The sequence below is a fragment of the Aedes albopictus genome, chromosome 2 (assembly GCF_035046485.1).
Source record: "Aedes albopictus strain Foshan chromosome 2, AalbF5, whole genome shotgun sequence".
NCBI lineage: Eukaryota > Metazoa > Arthropoda > Insecta > Diptera > Culicidae > Aedes > Aedes albopictus.
The window spans coordinates 371,525,280-371,549,542 of record NC_085137.1 but is presented as its reverse complement, the minus strand read 5'-3'; the positions used below and the strand labels follow the sequence as shown (position 1 = coordinate 371,549,542).

Genomic DNA, 24,263 nt, shown 5'->3' with positions numbered 1-24,263 from the left:
GATGAATCATTGAAAAATCTCTGAAAAAGTTCCTGGAGAAATCTCTGAAGGAGTCTCCAAATGAGTTACAGAAATTAGGCCTTCCGAAATAAACATTTTCACCGAAATCAAGCCAGAAATAAGGGATTCCAGAACCAATACCAACGACAGGTTTTGTGATTTTTACCCCCTCTTCTTTAAAATCTACGTGGTTTACGAGCGGCTGCTACTACTTTACTACATATGTATTTTTACACTGTCTTGTACATCACGATCTGCTACGTACTTGTCTATAATTCCTCATTAACACTAGGAGCACCGAGATCAAAAAAGTTACGCGGAGCACCGGGATCAAAAATTTGTTGTAACTAAATTTTTAATTGGCTATATCTCAGCAATGGCTCAACCGATTTTCAAATTTTTTTTATCAATCTCATGTCCGAATCCTAAAATTTCAGATGATTGAACAGAAATTGTTCTAGGGGTGTTCAAATTCCCTCTAGAACAGTGCAACCGATACAAATTTTGTTTCGTCATGCTTATCTGGTTGTAAACGTTCCAAATATTTCAGAAAACATCATAAATCTGAGGTGTTCAAATGAAAATAGTAGAAGATAACTGGATGCATATCGTTAATCTAACAGAAACATATTTTGAACATCCCTAGCGCTCCCGGCACAGTGGCTAGTTGCAATTAAATTTTCAATTGACTATATCTCAGCAACGGCCCAGCCGATTTTCAAAATTCTTTTACCAATCTCTTCTCCGAATCCTAAAGTTTCAGATAATTGAACAGAAATTATTCTAGGGGTGTTCAAATTTCCTCTAGAACAGTGCAACCGATATATTTTTTAAAATGTTTACCTAATTGGAAGCGGTCTGAAAATTACTGTACGCATAATGGATGTGTGTGATATAGTATAAGATAAAATATTTTGAACATCCCTAGCGCTCCCGGCACGATAATCGAAAATTTGTTGAAACTAAATTTTAAATCAGCTATATCTCAGCGATGGCTTAACCGATTTTCAAAATTAATTTTCCTTACATGCTGTCCTAATCTTCTAGTTTCAGATAATTGAATAAAAAATATTCTAGGGGTGGTCCAATTTTCTCCATATCAGTGCAGAAGATACGATATTTTTCAGCCATTTTTTCTTCATTGAGGACGTTCAAAATATTTCCTTGAACATCATAAACCTACATTATTCAAACGAGAATAGTATAAGATCTATCTGTATACATGCAGTAAACCTCAATTAAAAAGATGTTGAACATCCCTAGTGCTCTTTGAATTGTGACCGAAGCTTGACTGTAACTAAATTTTCAATCGCATATATCTCAGCGATGGCTCAACCGATTTTCAAAATTATTTTACCAATCTCTTGTACGAATCTTCAAATTACAAATGTTTAAATAAAAAATCCTTCTAGGGGTGTTCAAATTGCCTCTTGAACAGTTCAACTTTTTTCAAAATATTTATATCATTGTAAAAGTTCTAAATATTTCGGTAAACATCATAAATCTTTGTGATTCCAATGAGAATAGCATAAGATCACTTGATACATGAACTACATAGTAAATTGAACATCCCTAGCACTACTGGCATTGTGATCGAAATTCGGCTGTAACTATATTTCCAAAGGGGTAAATGTCAGCGATGACTTGACCGATTTGCGGTGTTCAAATGAAAATAGTAGAAGTAACTGGATCCATATCGTTAATCTAACAGAAACATATTTTGAACATCCCTAGCGCTCCCGGCACAGTTGCTAGTTGCTATTAAATTTTCAATTGACTATATCTCAGCAATGGCTCAACCGATTTTCAAAATTCTTTTACCAGTCTCTTGTCCGAATCCTAAAGTTTCCGATAATTGAACAGAAATTATTATAGGGGTGTTCAAATTTTCTCTAGATCAGTGCAACCGATACACTTTTTTCGACATGTTTATCTGGTTGTAAACGTTCCAAATATTTTAGTAAACATCATAAATCTGAGGTGTTCAAATGAAAATAGTATAAGATAACGATACATATCGTTAATCTAACAGAAAAATATTTTGAACATCCCTAGCGCTTCCGGCACAGTGATTAGTTGCAATTGAATTTTCAATTGGTTATATCTCAGCGATGGCTCAACCGATTTTCAAAATTATTTTACCAATCTCTTGTTCGAATATTCAAGTTTCAAACAAATGAACAATAATCATTCTAGGGATGTTCAAATTTCTCTAGAACAGTGCAATCGATATAATTTGTTCGACATGTTTACCTAATTGTAAACGATACAAGCGCTTCCGTAGACATGATTAATTTGTATGGTTCAAATGGGAATCGTATTCAATAAAATATTTTGAACATCCCTAGCGCTCCAGGCACGATGGTCGAAATTAGTTGAAGCTTCATTTTAAATCAGCTATATTTCTGCGATTGCTTAACCGATTTTCAATTATTTTTTTACTATGTAATATGTTGTCCTAATCTTCTAGTTTCAGATAAATGAATGAAAAATAATCTAGGGCTGGTCAAATTTTCTCCATACCAGTGCAGCAGATACGATTTTTTGCGACCAGTTTTTCTTCATTGTGAACCTTCCAAATATTTCCGTAAATATCAAACATCTATGTGATTCAAATGAGAATAGTATTAGATAACCGAATGCTTATAGTGAATCTCACAGAAAAATATATTGAACATCTGTTGAGCTCCCGAAATTGAGATCAAATTTTAGCTGCAACCAAAATTTGAATCTTACATATCTCAGCGATGGCTCAACCGATTTTCAAAATGCTTTTAGAACTCTCTTATCGTAAGCCTCGGAGTGTGGGTTCGATTCCCGCTCCAGTCGGGGAAAACTTTTCGTCGGACGAAAAATTCTCCACTGGGCCACTGGGTGTTATATGTGTTGTCCGTTGTCAAATGTTAGTATTGTTCAGTCTGTAGCGGCCGCAAGGTCGAAGACGGTGTAATTGTCTTTTAAACCAAATGTTCATCAAAATAAAAAAAATCAACAATTCAAATCTGTGTCAATTGGAACAATTCTCGCAATATTTATGGAACATTTTTGCTCTATGTGTTTTGCAAATACATGCCGCACATGTAGCACAAAATATGCTGCTCCTTATTTTTCCGTGTACACAGTAGTAGCATATTGATTTCGTTGCAGATTTTCGATGTGAAGCCGGCTCTCCAGTACACGCAAGGCACAAATATTCTGAGCGTGTCAGTATGTGACTGGCACAGAACATTCGGCTGCATTTCTTACAGTTGATCAAGTTGGGGGCAAGTTGTTGGTGATCATCGTTCTGATGTAGGCAGTCAGGTTTATGACTTATGAATGTTTATGCGTTTTACTGCTGTATTAGTGAAATGTTGAGGGGGGCTGTAACGCATTGTACCTAATACATTTACGCACCGCGAATAATGGGAAGGCCATATCTTGTGAGCTCATAGGAGGACGGAACTGAAATCAGGTACCTCCGTTAGTGTAAAGCACAAACTATAAAGGTCCTTTCTCATTTCATCGGACCGGGAAAGGATAGGTCCCGACCAGGATAGTGAGAAATAAGTCATGATATTGTTGGAAATAAATCGATGCCCGAACGTGGCTCTGTCCGCTCCTAGAATAGTCCTTTATAATTAGTGTTTTGTCGGCTTACCCCAATAGCCGATTAGGTACCATGTAAAAATTTCCAAAATTTAATTTATCCTGCCACATTTGCCCCAAAAACACCATCAGTAAATCATACTAACACTATCCGATTACTTGGATCTATGCATAGCAACCCGGTCATTGAAATTTATGTGCTTCCCAAGCCAAAGAAAAATCATCGCCGTATTTCATGCCACCCTCACGTTCGGGTAGCCAAACCCGGGCTCAGCTAACCAGCGACTATCCTAACGGTCAGCTAGCTCACACCACATTTTCGATATGTTTGTGGTCAGTCCGCCAGACCAACGCCGGAGAGTATATTGAATTAAACATAGGCAGTGAAAGAGCAAGTGGGAAGATTAACAGGTGAACCCATCGCAAACGTCGGAGGGTGCCCAGGCGCGCAATCCTTCTGCTCGCATAAGCCCTGCCATCGGTCTGGTACCTCCAGCCAACTGGATCCAGGCCGGGTTTCCGCTTGTGGTCGTTGGCACTGATGTTGTTGTTGTTGTTCGGGAAGTTTTCACCTCCAACCATAAGCTAAAACCCTTCGGTTTTAGCAAACGAACCGTGGTTTGTTTGTTCATTGAAGCGGACAATCAAGAATAATTCTGTTATGGCTCCCGAACCCGAACGAAGCGACTGTGTGTGATCCCGGGCCGGAATAGACGTGCTCAAGGATTGCACGCTAAATGTATGGCTCCTTCGAGATTCATAAACGCAATTGTTTTGCCGGATCGATCCGAAAGCGAGCATATATTTATTACCCACCGAGCGAGAGAAGCAGGAAGCAACGAAGGCTAAGCCTTCAAAGTTCGTCCAGTCCACGCCACAGGTCACAAGCCACGGTGCATGAAGTCCGCCTTCTATCTTGCCATCGTTGAAAGAGTTACGATACTCTTCTGGGCCGTTTAGGAAACGGGTCTGCAAATGGGTTCGGCTGGCCAACTGGTCATCGTTACGCCAACCCAAGCCGCGGGCTATTTCTCACTGGGCTCTCAAGTGTAACGAGATTTAACAACTTGAGTGATGCTACCGGGCTGGTCGTCCGTGTAAAGTCGTAGATAGCAGGAAGGATATGCGAATGGGCTCTCGGACACGTGTGAGTATCCCAACGAGAGGCTCCCCGGCACTTTTGAATGCTTCCGAGGGTTACATGCAGTCTGGACTATTGAAGGGGCATCGTCGTTGAGTGCGGAAAAGGGTTTTACGGAAACACTCCAGGTGAATCCATGCACGTTTTTGCTTGCCCCAAGAGCTAAAGTGTACCAAGAGGGTAGAACCACATAACGAATTATCTATTGAAGGCTCAAAAGCACAAGCAGGGGCTGTATCCGCAAAACGGGGTTCACACTAATACCTCATATGCCTAGGTCAGCTGGCCTGAATTCGATAACTTCGAAGATACTTCTTCTTCTTATGAGGTTTACACATTTCAGAAAACAATTCTCATGTTATCCTTATTAGATTAGAAACCTAATAAACCAATTAATTTAAATGTGTTGACTGTTGACCGTGTAATGGGATAAATTTTATAGTTGTTCTACATATGTTCCCATGTATGCAGTATTTTCTATAGCTTTATATTTTAAAACAAGTACTGGAATCTCAGTTAACAACTGCAAACGGAAGATCGAATTATTTGGTTACTATGCTCTCAAAGCAACAAAGTATCTCCAAACCAGTTCAGCTAATCTACATTATGATTTAAAATGGATCGTCTCAGAGAAGTTCACTGACGACTCAACAATTCGCCGTCTACAGACACATACGTAATGCACGTTTTAACGTTCGGCACGACTTACCAGCCCTCTGCAACACAGTTTAAAGAGAACAGGAACCCTTAGGCTGTTCGGGCCCGTATGAAGTTGATCATCAATATTAACTTCTTTTCTCGATCGAGCGGTAGCGATTGTCTCAATTAGCTAAGAATAACACTACGGACCGCCTGTTCCGGTGGTAAGAGTCCACCAACAGGTGACCCATAATTCATGGTGCGATGCGGCTTTATGCTTACCGTGCCTAGGAATTAATGGCTAGGGGGTCTAATAAAACCTAACCGCAAACGTAGCTTGTGGAGTACCAGGGCGCCCTTCACAGTATGTTGCCCTTAAGGGGCTGTTCATAAACTACGTAGACTCTTAGGTGGACGAGGGGTGTCTGGCCAAAGTCTACGCCTCATACAAATTTCCAGATTTTTGTATGAACAAAAGTCTACGAGGGGGAGGGGAGGGGAGTTAACTGAGATGACCAAAAATAAGTCTACGTAGTTTATGGACAGCGCCTAAGTTAAGTAAATGATTTAAAATATGTGGATTCAAATAACAACGTATGGCAAGACTAGCGTCTCTCGTTTCCTATTAACGATACACCTCAGATCTGGCACTTCATTCCAAAACAAGATCAGCTAAATCAATTATATCCAACATCAACCCCGACTTCACTTACAAAGCTCCATAAGCCAACTTTCCGTCTTGTTGGATGAAACAGGTGTCGTTCTACTTGGCCTTCGAATCCAATTCAGTGATTCAATTAGCAGACTTCCCATGGATGGCATAGACACCTAATTCCGTTTTTCTCGACGGTTCTGAATGGAAAGTTCCACCGACAGAGATCGACCTCTGTCAAGCAGGCGGAAAATCTTTTTTCCCCTCGCCCGAAAGACCGGCATCGGGAGCTGCTCCACGAACGAAGGCGATAAAGCAAAAATATGTTAATGTCATCCGTTAATGAATTGGATATTTTTCTTAATTTCACGTAATTTATTTTTTCGCTTTTTCCGACTGGGTGATCCGACTCCCGACGAGTTGAGTGGCGGCTTTCTGGCTTCCTTCTTCATCCGAGCGCCGCGTGTTCGGTGATGGATGCGGGGAAAACAGTCAGTGCGAGGGAAATTGCTGAGAAGCAAAAACAAAAGTCAGAAGCTCTTCTTCGGTAAGATAATGGATCCAAATAGAACAGGAATTATGCGACCAAAGAGGACGACCCAGAGAAGACGAAGACGAGAGCTTGTGTTGAGGAGTGAGTGTCACTGAAATTCAATGTCTGTCAGGGATAAGATAAGGCATTCAGCAGAAGTCGACTAGTGAAAAAAAAAAATGGATGTACTTCTGCCCCCCAACTATGTAGGTGGCCCCAGCTAGGACAGAGGAAAGCCGCGGTAGCACGCAAATTGAAATAAATATTTCACCATTTTGTCCTGGTCCTTTGGGCTTTGTTTTCGCTTCTTGTTTCGGTGATTGAGTAGGGGCAGGCATGGATCTTGCGAGTTGAGCTTAAGGTTGAACTAAAAAGTTGCAATCGATTTTTTTTTCAGCGAGAAGTGTAGATTGAAAAATTTATCTCTCTTTTTCAATAGTTTGATTGAAACACACATTTCTAACACGACCCATATTGTTGTCTGCCATTAGCAAGATTCTAGCATGAATTCCGATTCATCATATGATCGTCATATTACAGGTATACCTCGATTTAGTGGACCCTCGATTATATAGACCCTCGATTTTATGTACTTCGATTTTATGTACATTTTACCTCGATTTTATGTACATTTTTTTTAAAGGTATTTTTTAAATATTCAATCAGTTTAAAACTTACAGTTTGTATCATGATTGCTTATAATGCAGGGGTTTTCAGCCTTTTAGCACGCGGAGCACTTCAAATAAAAGTATGTAAAAATAAAATCTCATACTTTCTTCTCTGACTTTTCCTGGCTTTGTCGATGATCACGATGAGCGGAGTATATGAGGTGATTTTCTGGCGATATGTTTTACAGATCCCTTAACAATGACAACCTTTTTGGCAGATGCATGAAAACTGCTTATTCGCCAAACTTTCCCTCAAAGTTTTCTAACAAACTTTTTTCGACATTTCTCATGACTTCTTCACCGAGAGTTGTATTATATTCTTGATATTTTTGGTAGATGCCTGCTGAGTGAATTCCAAAATTTGTAGCAAATTCTATGAAAAGGTCATTGTAATTCTTCGGCTGATTACTGACTAGATGTGTGATAAATTATTTCTAGTGCTGCCATGGTAGAATCAGAGCTAATTAGTCAAGGTTCCCCGATTTCAGCGTCCCTTCACGTGTACATTAACAAGGATGGATTCCTGGAGGAAACTTTAAAGGAACCGCTTGAGCAATTCTTGAAGGAATTGCTGGAACAACTTCTATAACAATCCATGGAACAACTTTTGAAGAAATCCCTGCTGAAATTTCTGGTGTAATTCTAGTAATATTGAACATCTCTTGATATATTTCCGAAAGTACCGTTGAAAGAATTCCAGAAAAAAATTTAAAAAATCTGAAGAAAGTCTATATGAGTTAAAATGGAATGGTGTTTGTATGTCTGGAATTGACTCGGGAACGGATCAACAGATCGACATAATGCTTTCGCTGTTATATTCGTGCAAGGCCCCGACGTGTTTGCACGGAAAAATAATTGCACAAATCAACAGGAAAGGGGCTGTTCATGAAATTTTTGACTGCATTTCTTTCGGATTTCCTGGATGATTATTTGAAGTAAATGAGCAGTCTCCAAAGATTTTTTTCAGGAACTCGTGGAAGATTTTTTAAACGAATCCTAGGATGAATTTCAGCAAGGGTCCATGAATAAATTATCGAAAAATCTGTGGAAGTTTTTCCGAAGTATTGGGGAAATTTGTAGAGAATTCTCTGAAGGAAAATCTGGAGATATTTTTGAAGAAATTATTAGTAGAAATTATACAATAGTCATCGGAGATTTTCTGAAGGAACCCCCAGGGTAGTTTCTACAGGAATCTCTGCAAAAAAAATCCCAAATGAATCTCACATTTTTTAAAGAGTTCCTGGAGGAATTTCTAGACAAATGCCAGATAGTTTTTCTGATAGAAATTCAGATTTAAGAAAAACCCTGGGGCAATTTCTAAAGCAAATCCCGGAGAATGTTTTAAAATAAATCCTTAAGGGATCGTTTAAGAGAATGCTGAAAGGAATTTCCAAAGAATTGTTCGAAAAAAAATATCTAAAAAAGGTTCGAAAAAAAAGGTAAATTTCTGAAGGATTTTCTGAAGAAATCCCTGGAGGAATTCCTATAAAAAAAAAAAAACCTTACACAACTCATTCTGAAACTTCTGGAGAAATCACTAGTCAGTGGAATTTTTGTAGAAATTGGAAGTTGCTGTGGGAATTTTTGGTGAAACCCTTGGAAAAATTTCCAAAGTAACCCCAGTTCCTAATTTGAAAAGAATTTTCGAAACATTTTCTGAAAAATAGTTTCTGATGGCATCGCTTAGAGTTTAATGAAAGGAATCTCTGGGGAAATTTCTGAACAAATATCTAAATATATTTCTGTAGGAATCTCTGAAAGCATTTTTGTTAGTATCTCTAGAGGAATTTCTACTCAAATTCATGAATATTTTTTTAGAAAAAAATGGAGGAATTTCAGAAGTAAATCATGAAAGATGCTTTGAAAGAATTCTTTGTGAAATTTATAGAATAGCAGGAATTTCTAAACAAATCTCTGAAGAAAATTTCCAAATGAATCCGTGAAGGATTTTTTTGGCTGAATACTCGGACATGTTTCCACAAACAAAAATAGAAAGATGTTTTACAAGAATTTCTGAAGAAATTTTTAGAACATTTTCTAAAGAAATCTCCAAAAGATTCTCCGAACGAATGCCTAGAGAAATTTATGGATGAATAACTAGAGGAATTTCTGAAGTAATCCCTGGGCAAATTTTCAAACAATCTCTGATCATGTAGGTATTGCTGAAGCCATTCTTGTCAAATTCCGTAAATAATTCTTTGTGATTCTTCTGGAGGGACACATGGAAGATTTTCTGAAATATACTGTAACATGATGACTTGAGGTGGGAAGTTTTATTCGGAGGCCGTCGTAATAGAGTTGAAAATTCTGGGTTCACTTAATATTACTTAACACCTCAGAATTGCAACAAAAGGCGACCGAGTAGATAGCGGCACAGAAAGATCGTTCGGCAAATATAGCACAACCAGTAACCACGTTCTATCAAGTACTCGTTACGAATCTCTAAATTTCCGCAGGAACCCCTTGAGGAATTTCAGATGAAATTCCTGGAGGGATTTATGAAGCAATTCGTAAAGAAATTCCAGGGTAAATATTGGGTTTCTCATCAATGTTTAGACTACTGTGATAATTTGAGAATCCACTGAATCATCATTTCCCAGCGAAATTTCACACTAATCAAGCTTATTTTGTTTACCTGTTGTGCATCCGACGCCCCTGTCTTGAACTCAACCGAACTTGTGCATGCCAGCCGCTGCGAAGTCGTGTGCGAAATTCGACTGTGATGATAATGAATTTCGGCCGAGTCTAAATGGGTGCAAATGTCGCAATAAATCCTCAGAGACATTCTCAAAGGAATCTCTGAATGAATTTCTGATTTTTTTTTTTTCAATTTTTGGGACATTTATCCAAATAGCGTTATTGTGTGTGTGCATTGCTCAAAATATTAGCTTTTCAATCAACCATACATAGTTTTGGAGACAAAAGATTTCGATCGTAACAAAATAGCGAGATAGTGGTGTATTCGTTATTTAGCGAAAATTACTAAAACTTGCCAAAATCTCCGAGCCTTTTATCGAAAACTCAATTTTCATGCAGTTTTTATATGTTATGGTACATTTTGGTATAAAATTTAAATAAAAATAAAATAAAAAAATTTGCTTCGATTTTATGTAAAATTCGATTTTATAGACATTTTAAAAACTGAAATGTCCACTAAATCGAGGTATACCTGTAATACTGTTTGCCTTGCAATATCGGTCGTCGCCGTCGAGAAAATCAACCAGCTTTACGCCCGGTGGTGGTATGAGCGTCAATATGCCGTTGGACGCCGCGTTCTATAACACCGAGCCCAGGATTGATCCCCGAGGTACCCTCGCGATGGTACTGTGGCGTATCTCTCTTTCCTCGGACTCTTAACTAGATGGTATATGGTGCTCTCCAAGGCGGCCCAGTGGACACTGTTGAACACGTTCTTCTCGTCAAGCGTTACAACCGCGCAGTAGGGGATTCCCCTATGCTATTTTTAGCACTATCTCGACCATTTTGGTCACTAACCTGATAGTGACCACCGTCGATCTTATTTCCCGAAAGCCAAACTGGTTATCCGAGAGCCCATGGTCATCCGACCTTTCGGTATAGACCCAAGGGCGTAGCCAGCTTTTCGGTCAGGGCGGGCAAGCACCCTTAGTAAAAATGTACCTACTAGCTTTTATAACTAAACGCAACACGATGAAATTGAATATAATAACATTATATTCTAAAAGCTTTATTTAACCCTTAACCCTGTTGTATTTTGTACAATACGTTAACAAAAACTCGCCTGATCTACACAAATCAACGTGGTGCTGGTAGCGATGGCCAATTTCTGGAAGATTAAGGATTTTTATTTACTCGTGCAATATTTTGCTCTGATTTTTTTGTCAATGTCTACAAAACATTCACCAGAAATGATAGCTGAACTCTTTTATTGGAAATTACTTGGAAAATTACGAACTTTTTTGAGGATAAACCTAGAATTTCCTGGTTCCTGTATGCTTCCATTTATCTTACAATACTGTTTGCTGGAGAAATTCCTCCAGAATTTTTTGAATTTTTGAATTCCAGATGGAACTTCTGTAAAAATTTCAAAAAATAAACCTGTACGAATTCCTGGATAAATTATGGGAGGAATACCTAGTGAAATTTCTGAAGAGATCTCATGAGGAAATCCTAGATAAATTTCTGGAGGATTCTCTGGAGGAAATTCTGGAGAAATTCCTGGAGGAATTCTGGACGGAATCCCTAGTAAAATTTCATAAGAAATGTCTTTCAAAATTCATATATGAAATCTTAGAGACATTTGTGAAGGAATCCTTGGAGGAAAGCCTGTAGAAACTTCTGAGCAAATTCCCGGCGTAATTCCTGGAAGAATTCCTGGAGAATTTCCTTGAGCAATATTTTGGGTGAATTCTTGGAATCCCTAGGAGAATTCTAGGAGAAATTCCTGATGAAATCTTCAGAGGAACTCTGGGAGGAATTGCTGGAGAAATTTCTGAAAAAAACCCTTGAGAAATTCCAGGAGGATTTCCTGAAAGAACCCTTGGAGGAATTTCTGGAGGATTCTTTGGTGGAATCTCTGGAAATACCCCTCGAAAAATTCGTGGAGAAATCCCTGAAGTAATTGCTGGAGGAATCTCTGGAGGAATATCTGGAGGAATCCCTGAAAATTTCCTCAAAGTATTCCTGGAGAATTTCCTGAAAGAATCCCAAGAGGATTTCTAGGAGAAATTCCTGGACGAATTGCTGGCATAATTCCTGAAGGATGCCAGGAATATTCGAAAAGAAATTCCTGGGGTATTTCCTGGAGGTATTCCGGAAGAAATTTCCTGGGAAAATTCGTAGATAACATCCCGGAGGAATAAATGGAGGAGTTCCTAGTGGTATTCTTGTGGAAATTTCTGGAGGAATCTCTAGAGGAATTCTCGAAAGAATTACTGGATGAATATCTAGAGGAATCTCCAGAAGAATTCTGAGAGATTTCTGTTTCTATTTCTGCTATTTTTCTATTTTTAAAAGAACCCGTTGAGAGATTCCTGGAGAAATTTCTAGTGGAATTGCAAGTGGAGGTCCTGGAGAAATTCTCGAAGGAATTCCTGAAGGAATCCCAGGTGGTTTCCTTGAAGAAATTTGTGAAGAAATCCCTGGAAGAATATCTGGAGGAATCCCTGGTGGAATACCTGGAGGAATCCCTTAAAAATTCCTGCAGGAATTCCTGGAGAATATTCTTTAAGAATTTCTGAAGAAATCTCTAGAGGATTTCCTGGAAGAATTTTTGGAGAAACTTCTGGAGGATTTCCTGAAGGAATCTTCAAAGAATTTCCTGAAGAGATTTTTCATGGAGAAATCTCTGGAGGAATCCCTTCAGGAGGGAAATCCCCTGGAGAAATATCTGGAGGAATGAGGAAGCAATTCCTGATCAAATATCGGGAGAAATTCCTGGAGAAATACCCAGAGAAGTTGCTGACATAATTTCTGAAAGATGTCCAGGAGCAATTCCTGAGGTAGTTCCTGATGAAATTACTGGGGTTATTCCTGGAGAAATTCCTGGATAAAATCCTGGAGGAATTCCTGGAGGAATACCTGGAGGAATTACTAGAGGTATTTCTTTGGGAATTACTGGAGGAATCTCTAAGAGAAATTCTCGGAAGCATTACTGAAGGAATTTCTAGAGAAATTCTGGGAGAATTCTATTTCTATTCTATTATTTTTCTGTTTCTGAAATCCTGGAGGAATTTCTAGCGGAATTTCTGGAGGAATTCTTGGATAAATCCTTGAAAGAATGCCTGAAGGAATCTCTGGGGGAACCTAGAAGCAGTTTGTGAAGAAGTCCCTGGGGGAATCCCCGAAAAATTACTGATGGTATTCCTGCCGGAATTTCTTGGAAGAATTTATGAAGAAATCCCTAGAGGATTTCCTGGCAGAATCCTCTGGAGGATTTCCTGGAGGAATCCCTGAAATATTCCTGAGGGTATTTCTGGAGAATTTTCTGGAAGAATTACTGAGAAAATCTCCAGAAGAATTTCTGGAAGAATTCCTGGAGAAATTGTTGACATAATTTCTGAAGGATGTCCAGGAGCAATTCCTGGATCAATTCCTAAAGAAATTTGTGGAGGAATTCCTGATGAAATTCTTGGGGTAATTCCTGAAGAATTTCCTGGAATAGTTCTTGGAGATATTACTGGATAAAATCTTGGAGGAATTGCTGGAGATTCTCCTTTGGGAATTGCTGGCGGAATCCGTGAGGGAATCTCTGGAAGAATTCCTTCAACAACTTCTGGATGAATTTCTGGGGGAATCTATGGAGAAGCTCTGGGAGAAATTTCTGAAAAAAAAAATCCCCTGGGAAATTCACGGAGGGATTTCAAGAGACACCTCTGAAGGAATTCCTGGAGAAATCTCTGGAAAAATCCCTGAAAAAGTTCCTGGACGAGTTTTAACGGAATTCCTAGAGAAATATCTGTAGCAATTCCTGGAGAGAAAACTTGAAGATTTCTTGGTGGAATTTCTAGAAATATTCCAGAAGGTATTCCTAGAAAAAAAACCCTGGAAGAATTTCTGAAGCAATCCCTAATTTATGATGTTGTTCCTTGATTAATTCCTGGTGTAATTCCTGGAGGAATCCCTGAAAAATTCTTGCAGGAATTCCTGGAGAATATTCTTGAAGAATTTCTGAAGAATCCCTAGTGGATTTCCTGGAAGAATCCTTGGAGAAACTTCTGCAGAATTTCCTGGAGAAATCTTCAAAGAATTTCCTGAAGGGATGGACAAATCTCTGGAGGAATCCCTTAAGCAATTCCTGATGGAATCTCATAAGAAATTCCCGGAGAAATACCTAGAGGAATTGTTGACATAATTTCTGCAAGATATCCAGGAGCAATTCCTAGAGAAATTCCTGGAGAAATTCCTGGGGGAATTCATGTAGAAATTCCTGGGGTAATTCCTAGATAAGTACCTGGAGAAATTCCTGGATAAAATCCTGGAGAAATTCCTAGAGGTATTCCTTTGGGAATTTCAGGATGAATCTCTAGAAGAATTTTTGGAAGAATTACTGGATGAATTTCTAGAGGAATTCTGGGAAATTTCTATTTTTATTCTATTATTTTTCTATTTCTGAAAATATCCCTTGAGAAAACTCCGGAGGAATTTCTAGCGGGATTTCTGGAGGAATTCTTGGATAAATCCTCGAAGGAATTCCTGAAGAAATCCTTGGAGGAATCCTAGAAGCAGTTTATAAAGAAATTCCTGGGGGAATCCCTGAAAAAATGCTGAATTTCCTGGAAGAATTTATGAAGAAATCCCTAGAGGATTTCCAAAAATAATGTTCAGAGGAACTTCTGGCGGATTTCCTTGAGGAATCTTCGGAATGATTTCCTGGAGGAATCCCTGAAAAATTCCTGAGGGTATTCCTGGAGAATTTTTTGGAAGAATGTCTGAAAAAATTTCCAGAAGAATTTCCGGAAAAAATCCTGGAGAAATTGTTGACATAACTTCTGAAGGATGTCCAGAAGCAATTGCTGGATCAATTCCTAGAGAAATTGCTGGAGGTATTTCTGAAGAAATCCTCGTGGTAATTCCTGGAGAATTTCCTGGAATAGTTCTTGGAGAAATTCTCAAATAAAATCCTGGAGGAATTGCTGGAGGTTATCCTTTGGGAATTGCTGGCGAAATCCTTGAAGGAATTCTAGGAGGAATCTCTGTAATAATTCCAATTTGTGGATGAATTTCTGGGGGAATCTCTAGAGGAGCTCTGGGAGAAATTTCTGAAAAAAATCGCCTGAGAAATTCCCGGAGGAATTTCTGAAGAAATCCCTGGAAAAATCACTAGAAAAGTTCCTGGAGGAGATTTTTGTGCAAATCCTGGAGGAATGCCTGTAGCAATTCCTGGAGGGAATACTGGAAGACTTCTTGGCGGAATTTCTGGAAAAAATCCAGAAGGTATTCCTAGAAAAATTCCTGGAAGAATTTCTGAAGGAATCCCTGAAGGATTTTCTGGAGTAATTTCTAGAGGAATTCCTGAAGAAATTTTAAGATGAATCTCTTAGGGAATTCGTATAGGAATACCAGAAATAATTCCTCAAGAAATCGCAGATGGAGTTCTTGAACAAATTCTGGGGGAATCCTTTGAAGAGTTTCTGAAGAAACTCCAGAAGGAAACCCGGAAGAAATTTCAAGAAGAATTAAGGGAATCTCTAAGCAGTTCCTGGAGGAAGTACTGAATCAATTCCTAGAAGAGATCCTTAAAAAATACAATGAGGAATTGCTGGAGGAACCCTAAAAAGAGTTCGTGGGAGAATCTTTGGAGGATGTTCAAAATAAGTTGTTTCAGAAAGAATCACAGAAGGAATTCCCGAGTCCTGCAGAAATTCTTGGAGTAATCCCTGGGGGATATCCTAGAAGAATACCCGTAGAGTTTAACGGAGGAATCTCTAGAAATACTCCTGAGGGAATCTCTATAAGAATTCCTGGAGGAATTTCTGGAGAAATATCTATACGCATTTCAAATCCCAGAGGATCCCTGGAATAATTCTTAGAGGAATCTCTGAAGAAATTCATGGAGAATTCGCAGTAAAAAATTCTGAAGAAATTGCAGATGGAATCCTTGGAGAAATTCTGAAGGAATACTAATAAGAGTTCGTGGAAGAACGCCTTGGGGAATCCCTGTAGCAGTTCCTGAAGAAACCCCAGGAGAAATCCTTAGGAATTCCTAAATAGTTCCTGGATTATTTTTTAATAGATATTGGATTATTTTTTGGAATCTTCTGAAGGAATTCTAAAAAGTGTTCCTGGGAAAACCCTTGGAGGATTTTTTTAAATAATTCCTGGAGTTGTTTCTGAAATAAACACAGAAGATATTCCCGGTCGCATACTTGGAGGAATGCTTGAAGGAAAATCTGGAGGAATCCCGGAAGCAATTCCATGATGAAATCCTTAGGAAATCCCAGGAAAGCTTTCTTAACAAATTCCTGGAGGAATTTCTGTAGGGAAATAAAAATGAAGGCATCCATGTCTGCAATATTTTTTGGACGAATTATTGTTGGAATTTTTGGATGGAGAATGTTTTGTACAATGATTTAAGGAACTCCTGGAAATTTCTGGAGGAATTATCGAAAAAAGCACTGGAACAATCACTGAAGGAACTTTTAAAGATATCCCAGAAGAAATTCCCGGAGGAATGCCTGGTGAAACCCATACAGGAATTCTTGGAAAACTCTCTGGAGCAATCCATGCTAGAATCACTGAAAGAATCTATGAAAAATTCCTGAAGGAATTCATCCTTGCAGAAGTATTTGTAAAAAACTGAAGGAATCGTGGGGGGGATTCTTAAAGCAATTCTTGGAACAAACCCTAAAAAAACTATCTGAACCCTGCAAGATGTCCATGGAAAAATTCACGAAAGAGAAACTCCTGGATATGTTCCTTGAGGAATTTCTGAAAGAATCTTTGGAAAAGTTCCTGAATAACTGCCAAAAGGAATTTCTGGAGATGTCCTTGAAAGAATTTGTAAAGAAATTCCAGGTATTATTATCTTAGCATGACGTTTGTTTGAATTGAATACAAGTGAAAATTCGTGTAGCAATAGCATATAACTGCACTCTAGTTCTACAAAGTCCTTGTTTTTCCCTACCGGAAACTTGCCATGCTATTTTTGTGTTCCATGAATAAACATCATAAAATTTAACCATTCATCCAAGCTTGTTATTTGGTTAAATTCTATTATAAGATTGAAGTAGATCTCTTGGAGAAATACTTGGCGAAATTTCCTGTGATTCTCAAGAAAAAAAAAAGGTTGGATAATTGTGGATAAAAACCTCATTTATTATAATAGTCTGTCTAGAGAATAGTTTTTTTTTTTAATATTTTTTCTGGAACAATTGAATTATTGACAATCTTTGAGTCGCCTTGAATTAAAAAAAAATCTGTCGGCCAGGGGGGGGGGCATGTCAAAAGCTGGGAGCTATCCTGTAACTCCTGTATCGCCCTGTATCGCCCATATCGTCATGGAACTAGAGAGAAGATGGAGCGTGGACTCGAGGAGTGGCTAGGTTACTCGCAGCTTAAGGATGGTCTCAGAGTTTTGGACAGGTGGACGCGTGGCGGACTCCTTAGAATGTCGCTGTCGGCGTTAACCAACACGGTCGGATCCGAGACTGTGTACGAAAAGAGAAAAAAGCTTCAGGTTGTATTTAAAAGTTCATCCAAGTGGTTATGGTGTATATGGGTTTTAATAAATTTCAGGGGGTTTTACACTACCCGTCATAAGTAAAACTCAGAAAAGGTATTGTGAAATAAAAGTTGTTGCACAACAATATTGCATCACATTGACTCACCTTGATATCTCCAAAACCTGAGGACTTACAAAGATGCTTTCTTTAGCAAAACAACAACTTTTCTGAAAGCAGCATTGTTTTAGGTGTTCTGGTTTTAGAGATATCGAGGTAAGTCAGGGTGATGCAATATTGTTGCAATACTATTTTTGAGTCTATACTTATGACGGGTAGTATACATGGTTTAGGGGGTCTCTTTAGTGGGAACTTCAGATAAGACTTCTACAAAACTTTCATGCAAACCATCTGAATTCATCTAGAAACCATATAAAATACAACCCTTCGAAACTCCCCTGAAATCGTCATGAATTCTCCGCAAAATTTCTCTCTTGACATCCTCATGAAAGCAAAATACATACGCCGAAAAATTCAGATATACACGCCTTGAAACAAACAGTTGTCTATTTTTGTTCTGTTTCTAAAATAAGGAACGCCCTGCATGAAAATTTAAATAGAAACTTCTAAAGAAAAACGGTACCCAATTCATGTCTTTTTCTGTGAGAAATTTGTCATAAATTTCAATTAAAATCTCCTTTGCGAAAAACCTACGATTGTTGGGAACATTCTTTTTCCACTGGTCATGTTGCCGCTGTTTAGCTTTTTTATCTATGACTCTCTAGAGAGAGAACTCCAAGATTAGAGCAATAAAGTGCAACGCTTTGACGGACAGCGGCAAAATAAACGACCGGTCCCCTCCAGAGGGAGAACATCATCTTGTTTTGTGCCTTCGAAGGCACTTTCTTTTACTGGCTTCCTTCTTCGGCATCGACACACAGTACAGGTAGGCTACCACGCCACGCAAGGCACGCCTTGTGACGCGCGATGGCCTCTTAGGTTTGCCGCAAGTGGAAAAAGCGATCTTTCACCGTAAACTGTAATGATTTGGGAGTGTGTACGCAATTTGCTAAATTATTTTTCCATCACCTTTCATCTTACCCTCGATGTCGTTACCGGCTTTTAAATGTTTAATGTCACGTTATTCTTCTCGTCGCCGACGCTTGGGGTAACAACCTTTCGTCGCACGCTGAGGGGCCCTCTCGGACTACTTCTCATGCACAAAGCATATGGTTTCGTGGTCCCCATCGATAGCCACCCTAGCAGCTAACGCAATTTCCTTTCAGGATTCACTTCTCTGTTTCGTTACTTCCAGGACGACTGCCCCAGAGAAAAACCGAGGAAAATCGCACACATGTACCTACCAACCTAGGCCGGCGCCAAATGTGACACCTGGGAATCGCAATACGCAGGCGATATGTATACGGGGGAGTTACAAAGTACGCCGAAATTAATGTGTTTTGTTTTGTTCGTATGTTTTCCTCCGACGACACACAAGAAAATCTCTCCAAGGAATTATTTCCCTTTACAAAAGAAACATTCTGATCATACTTGCTGAGAAGGAGGAAACCCTTGTACGAGTTGAAATACATAGGAAATGAATCGTAATTGAGTTTTCTAAACCATATTGATCGGAGCAATGCTGACCCTCATGTAGAAAGTACGTGCTCTATGTTCTTTCATCCTAGGAACCTACGTACTAAGGACATTATATGAAACAAATATGGAGTTAAGCGAATGATTTTCTGAGAAAGGAACAAGTTTTGACTCTTTATTCTTTTTTTAATAATTAGTCTTTGACGATTTGGCCGGGGGACCTATTTTGGGCACATGCTGCTATAATTCAGTTAATTGGGGTTTTAAATTTACAAAAATGTATTGATTTTTTGATTTTATTCGAAAGAGCACATTCTTATGATCCACTATGATTTTTTTCAGATTTTTAAAACTTTGTTTTGGTACCTAAAATCAATTTCAAAGAGATTTTTAGAAATCACCTTTTGACAGCTGGGCAACTGTTTGACAGCTCCGCTCAGTACAAATTGCGACGAGGGGTGATTCGACAAATCGCTCCCATACAAACTTCAAATTGATTTTTAAATAGGTTCCCGGGCACCAAAATTCATGAAAATTTGGATTTCGGCTCAGTTTGACATGCAGATTCAGAATTTCAAATTATCTCAACATCGTTAAAAAAGCCAATTCTAACTTAATGGATTTGGCTTTTGAAACACTATGAGATACGTATGTACATCCCTGTACAACCCCCAAATGCCCTCCCTTGCGCACGGGCTTGCATAGGACAAAGCGCATAAAAAAATTAATCGAAGTTTTTATTCAAGAATCATGAAAGTACTATAGGCACGGTAAAGGCTGGGTATGCTGCGCAGTACAAGTGCCATTGTAATCCACAAGCTTCTGCCCAGCAAATTCTATCCCTACCTCCGCGTGGTACCGGCCGGAAACTACGATCAACCTTAGGGAAGATCGGGTAACCAACCCCGGTGGGAACTTTGGTCGTAGGCTGACAGGGAAGGGGGGGTTTGCTTCGGCAAACCTGAGCGTCTGTTCTGCAGGAGGAGTGGCTTACAACACCGTCTGATCCCCATGTTTGGGTTGATTGATCAACGTCTGAGTACCAGGGAAGGACTCTAAGCTCAACTGTGCACTATGGTCCTCCGGAAAGTAGGGGGTTGGTGTCAGGCCCTACGAGCCAGCCGTAAAAAACAACGGAAAACCAGCAACAGAATAATACGAACCGAGACCAACGGAAACGACCCCAGCGAACAAAAAGGACTTGCGATTGGAAACTCGCAATCTGCCAGCTTCATTGAGAGCACCCGCATACTCGCCGATCTACTGAAGCACCGCGGATTCGGCATCGTAGCGCTGCAGGAGGAGTGTTGGACAGGATCCATGGTGCGAACGTTTTGAGGTTATCATACCATATACCAGAGCTGCGGCAACACAAACACACGCGAGCTGGGAACAGCTTTCATCGTGATGGGTGATATGCAGAGGCGCGTGATCGTTTGGTGGCCGATCGACGAAAAAATGTGCAGCCTGAGGATCAAGGGCCGATTCTTCAAATTTAGCATAATAAACGTGCACAGCCCATACACCGGAAGCACTGATGATGACAAGAACGCATTTTATGCGCAGCTTTAACGCGAGTTCGACTGCTGCATAAGCCACGACGTCGGGATCATCATAAGAGATTTAAACACTCAGGTAGGCCAGGAGGAGGAATTCAGACCGACGCACATTGGAGTAAATCACATCAAAACCTGATCATAAGTGGAAAAACTCAAAATAAAGTAATTGGGTTTTCCGTTGTGTTTTTGCCAAGTGTAGTTATCGTGTAATCGTTTGACAGCTAAGCAGTGTACAAATGTTTTGCTTACGCTTATCAGAAGAGGTTAAGTGTAGCTGAAGTTTAGCCGATTTCTTTGATATAACTCACAGCGCGTGCTAGTTTTGACCGTACAAAGTGAATGAAATTGATAGTAATCAATTCAACAATGCAGTTTGTTAAAGAAGGTTAATGTTGTTATTCTGTTAATTTGAAACCCAAACAAATTGACGTTGAATTTACATACAATATATGAAAATATTGAAAAAAATATTTCATGGAATCCTTAACCGTACATTCAAAATGAAATAAGTTGATTTTCCGGCTGTTTCCGGAAAATCTGCGTTTAGTGTATGATAAAACTATTGTTCCTCTTTCAAATGCAGAAAGAAAACCTTCCGGATGTTTCCGATTTCAAAAGTTGCAACACTTTGAAAAAATCGTGATAATTATATTATTATATAATATTATTTGCCTTAAAACACTATTTCTAGACTAACATTTGAAAAGGGCGGAACAACCATTGCAAATTCTCACTTGTTCCGTCCCTCCTGGGCGTATTTCAATATTTTTATGCAAACTTTTTCCGTTAACAGATAGAGGGGAGTCAGATCTATCTGTTACCGGTAAAAGATTTCATGAATAATGGGGGGTAAACCTAGGAGGGACGGGACAAGCAGAAATTCAAAATGGCTGTTACGCCCTTTTCAAACGTTAGTCTAGATTTGACCCTCTGAACGTATTTTTGCTGAAAACTAGAACTCAACAGCTTTCAAGCAAAAAAAAGAAGTTTAAAATCGGTCAACTGGTTCAAAAGTTGTGATTTTTTGAAAAATTTTTACAATCATGAAATTGGTCACCCTAATGACTAAATAAAAAAAATACGAAAACTATGAAAAACGTTTCATTACTAATTTGGGTTGCATTTGGGTTGTGAAAATGCGTCAAAATAATTTTGATCAGTTTTGATGTACTAGGTGCTCCACTGTGCGATGATTGAAAAGTTCAGCGCCCATCAGCAGACGATCGAAATCGGCCTACCAGTCATTGATTTCACCGCCTCCAAAAACATGATCATACGTAGTACCTTAGTCCAACACAGCCTTCCTTATCGTTACACCTGTAGATCACCACAGCAGACGGAATCTCAAATCGACCACGTTCTTATTGACGACCAGCACTTCTCTGACATTATCGACGTCAGGACATATCGTGGTGCCAACATCGTCTCCGATCACTATCTGGTGATGGTCAAACTGCGCCCAAAACTCTTCGTCATCAACAATGCTGCCTTGTGCAGCATAGTTATCCCATGTTCTATGGGAATCACTATTAACATGGGACAACCATGCACGGTAGATTGTACGCTACTGGCGTAAAACCATGAATCGGCGTACCGACCAGAACAACCGGATGTCGCTTCAGCATACGCGCAGAATCTTGACGCCGCAAAGCGGCTTGACAGTGAAAGCAGCTATCAACGACGCAGCCGAGAGCACCATCGGGTACGTGGAATGGAATCGACGGAACGAATGGTTCGACGAAGAGTGCAGAACGGTTTTGGATGAGAAGAACACAGCGAAGGCGGTAATGCTGCAGCATGGGACCCGACAGAACGTGGAACGTTACAAACAGAAGCGGAGGCAGCAGATCCGCCTATTTCGGGAGAAAAAGCGCCGCCTGGAAGAAGCGGAGCGCGAAGAAATGGAACTGCTGTACCGTTCCCAAGAAACACGGAAGTTCTATCAGAAGCTTAACGCATCCCGCAACGGCTTCGTGCGAGCCGAAATGTGCAGTAATGTGGACGGACGTGTGGTGATCTTAAGGTGAAAGCAGCACTCCGATGAGCGCCTGAACGGCGTGGAGAACGTAGGCACGGGAGACCTCGGCAACGGAGGAAACGACGCCGACGGCGCCAATGCAGCGGATGACGGAAATGAACCAACTCCCACGCTGAGGAAAGTTAAGGATGCCATTCACCAGCTCAAAACCAATAAAGCAGCTGGTAAGGATGGTATCGCAGCTGAACTCTTCAAGATGGGCCCAGAAAAGTTGGCCACCTGTCTGCATCGACTGATAGTCAGGATCTGGGAAACCGAACAGCTACCGGAGGAGTGGAAGGAAGGGGTAATCTGCCCCATTCACAAGAAAGGCGACCATTTGAAATGTGAGAACTTCAGGGCGATCACTATTTTGAATGCTGCCTACAAAGTGCTATCCCAGATCATCTTTCGTCGTCTGTCACCTAAAACAAATGAGTTCGTGGGAAGTTATCAAGCCGGCTTCATCGACGGCCGGTCGACAACGGACCAGATCTTTACCGTACGGCAAATCCTCCAGAAATGCCGTGAATACCAGGTCCCAACGCACCACCTGTTCATCGACTTCAAAGCGGCATACGATAGTATCGACCGCGCAGAGCTATGGAGAATCATGGACGAAAACGGCTTTCCTTGGAAGCTGACTAGACTGATTAAAGCAACGATGGACGGTGTGCAAAACTGCGTAAGGGTTTCGGGTGAACTATCCAGTTCATTCGTATCTCGCCGGGGACTGCGACAAGGTGACGGACTCTCATGTCTACTGTTCAACATCGCGCTGGAAGGTGTGATGCGACGAGCCGGGCTCAACAGCCGGGGAACGATTTTCACAAAATCCGGTCAATTCGTGTGCTTTGCAGACGACATGGACATTATCGTCAGAACATTTGGAACGGTGGCAGAGCTGTACACCCGCCTGAAACGCGATGCAGCAAAGGTCGGACTGGTGGTGAGTGCCTCAAAAACAAAGTACATGCTGGTAGGCGGAACCGAACACGACCGGATCCGTCTGGGTAGTAATGTTACGATAGACGGGGATACCTTCGAGGAGGTAGAGGAATTCGTCTACCTCGGATCCTTACTGATGGCTGATAACAACGTGAGTCGTGTAATTCGAAGGCGCATCATCAGCGGAAGTCGGGCCTACTACGGGTTCCAGAAGAAGCTGCGCTCAAAAAGATTCACTCACGCACCAAATGCACCATGTACACAACGCTAATAATACCGGTGGTCCTCTACGGCCATGAGACATGGACCATGCTCGAGGAGAACCTGCAAGCAGTCGGAGTTTTCGAGCGATGCATGCTAAGGACGATCTTCGGCGTTGTGCAGGAGAACGGTGTGTGACGGAGAAGGATGAACCACAAGCTCGCTGTACTGTACGGCGAACCTAGCATTCAGAATGTGGCCAAAGCCGGAAGAATGCGATAGGCCGGGCATGTTGCAAGAATGCTTGACAACAACCCTGCAAAGCTGGTGTCCGCGAAAGATCCGGTAGGCACAAGAAGGCGTGGAGCGCAAAGCGCACGATGGGCGGATCAGGTGGAGCGTGACTTAGCGAGCATGGGGCGTAACCGAGAATGGAAAATGGCAGCCACGAATTGTGTATTATGGAGAAATATTGTTGATTCAGTTTTATCTTGAATTTGATACAATACCAATTAATTGAAAATTAATGAAAGTGCAATACATCAACTTTATCATATTGGAAAATAAAGTTTAAAAACATTAA

At 40.2% G+C, this 24,263-nt stretch overlaps 1 long non-coding RNA gene across 5 annotated transcripts in view; it reads right to left on the bottom strand.

Moving 5' to 3' along the window:
- Positions 1-24,263, bottom strand: part of LOC134288354 (uncharacterized) — a 71,461-nt gene that overhangs the window by 7,661 nt on the left and 39,537 nt on the right. The window contains exon 4 of one of the 5 annotated variants that reach the window (XR_009997916.1): positions 6,397-6,530. The exons of 3 other annotated variants lie outside the window; for them this stretch is intronic. This is a non-coding gene — a long non-coding RNA (uncharacterized LOC134288354). Of the gene's footprint in view, positions 1-6,396; positions 6,531-16,994; positions 17,348-24,263 lie in introns of those variants that run through there. One more of the 5 variants, XR_009997913.1, reaches the window with a different exon arrangement.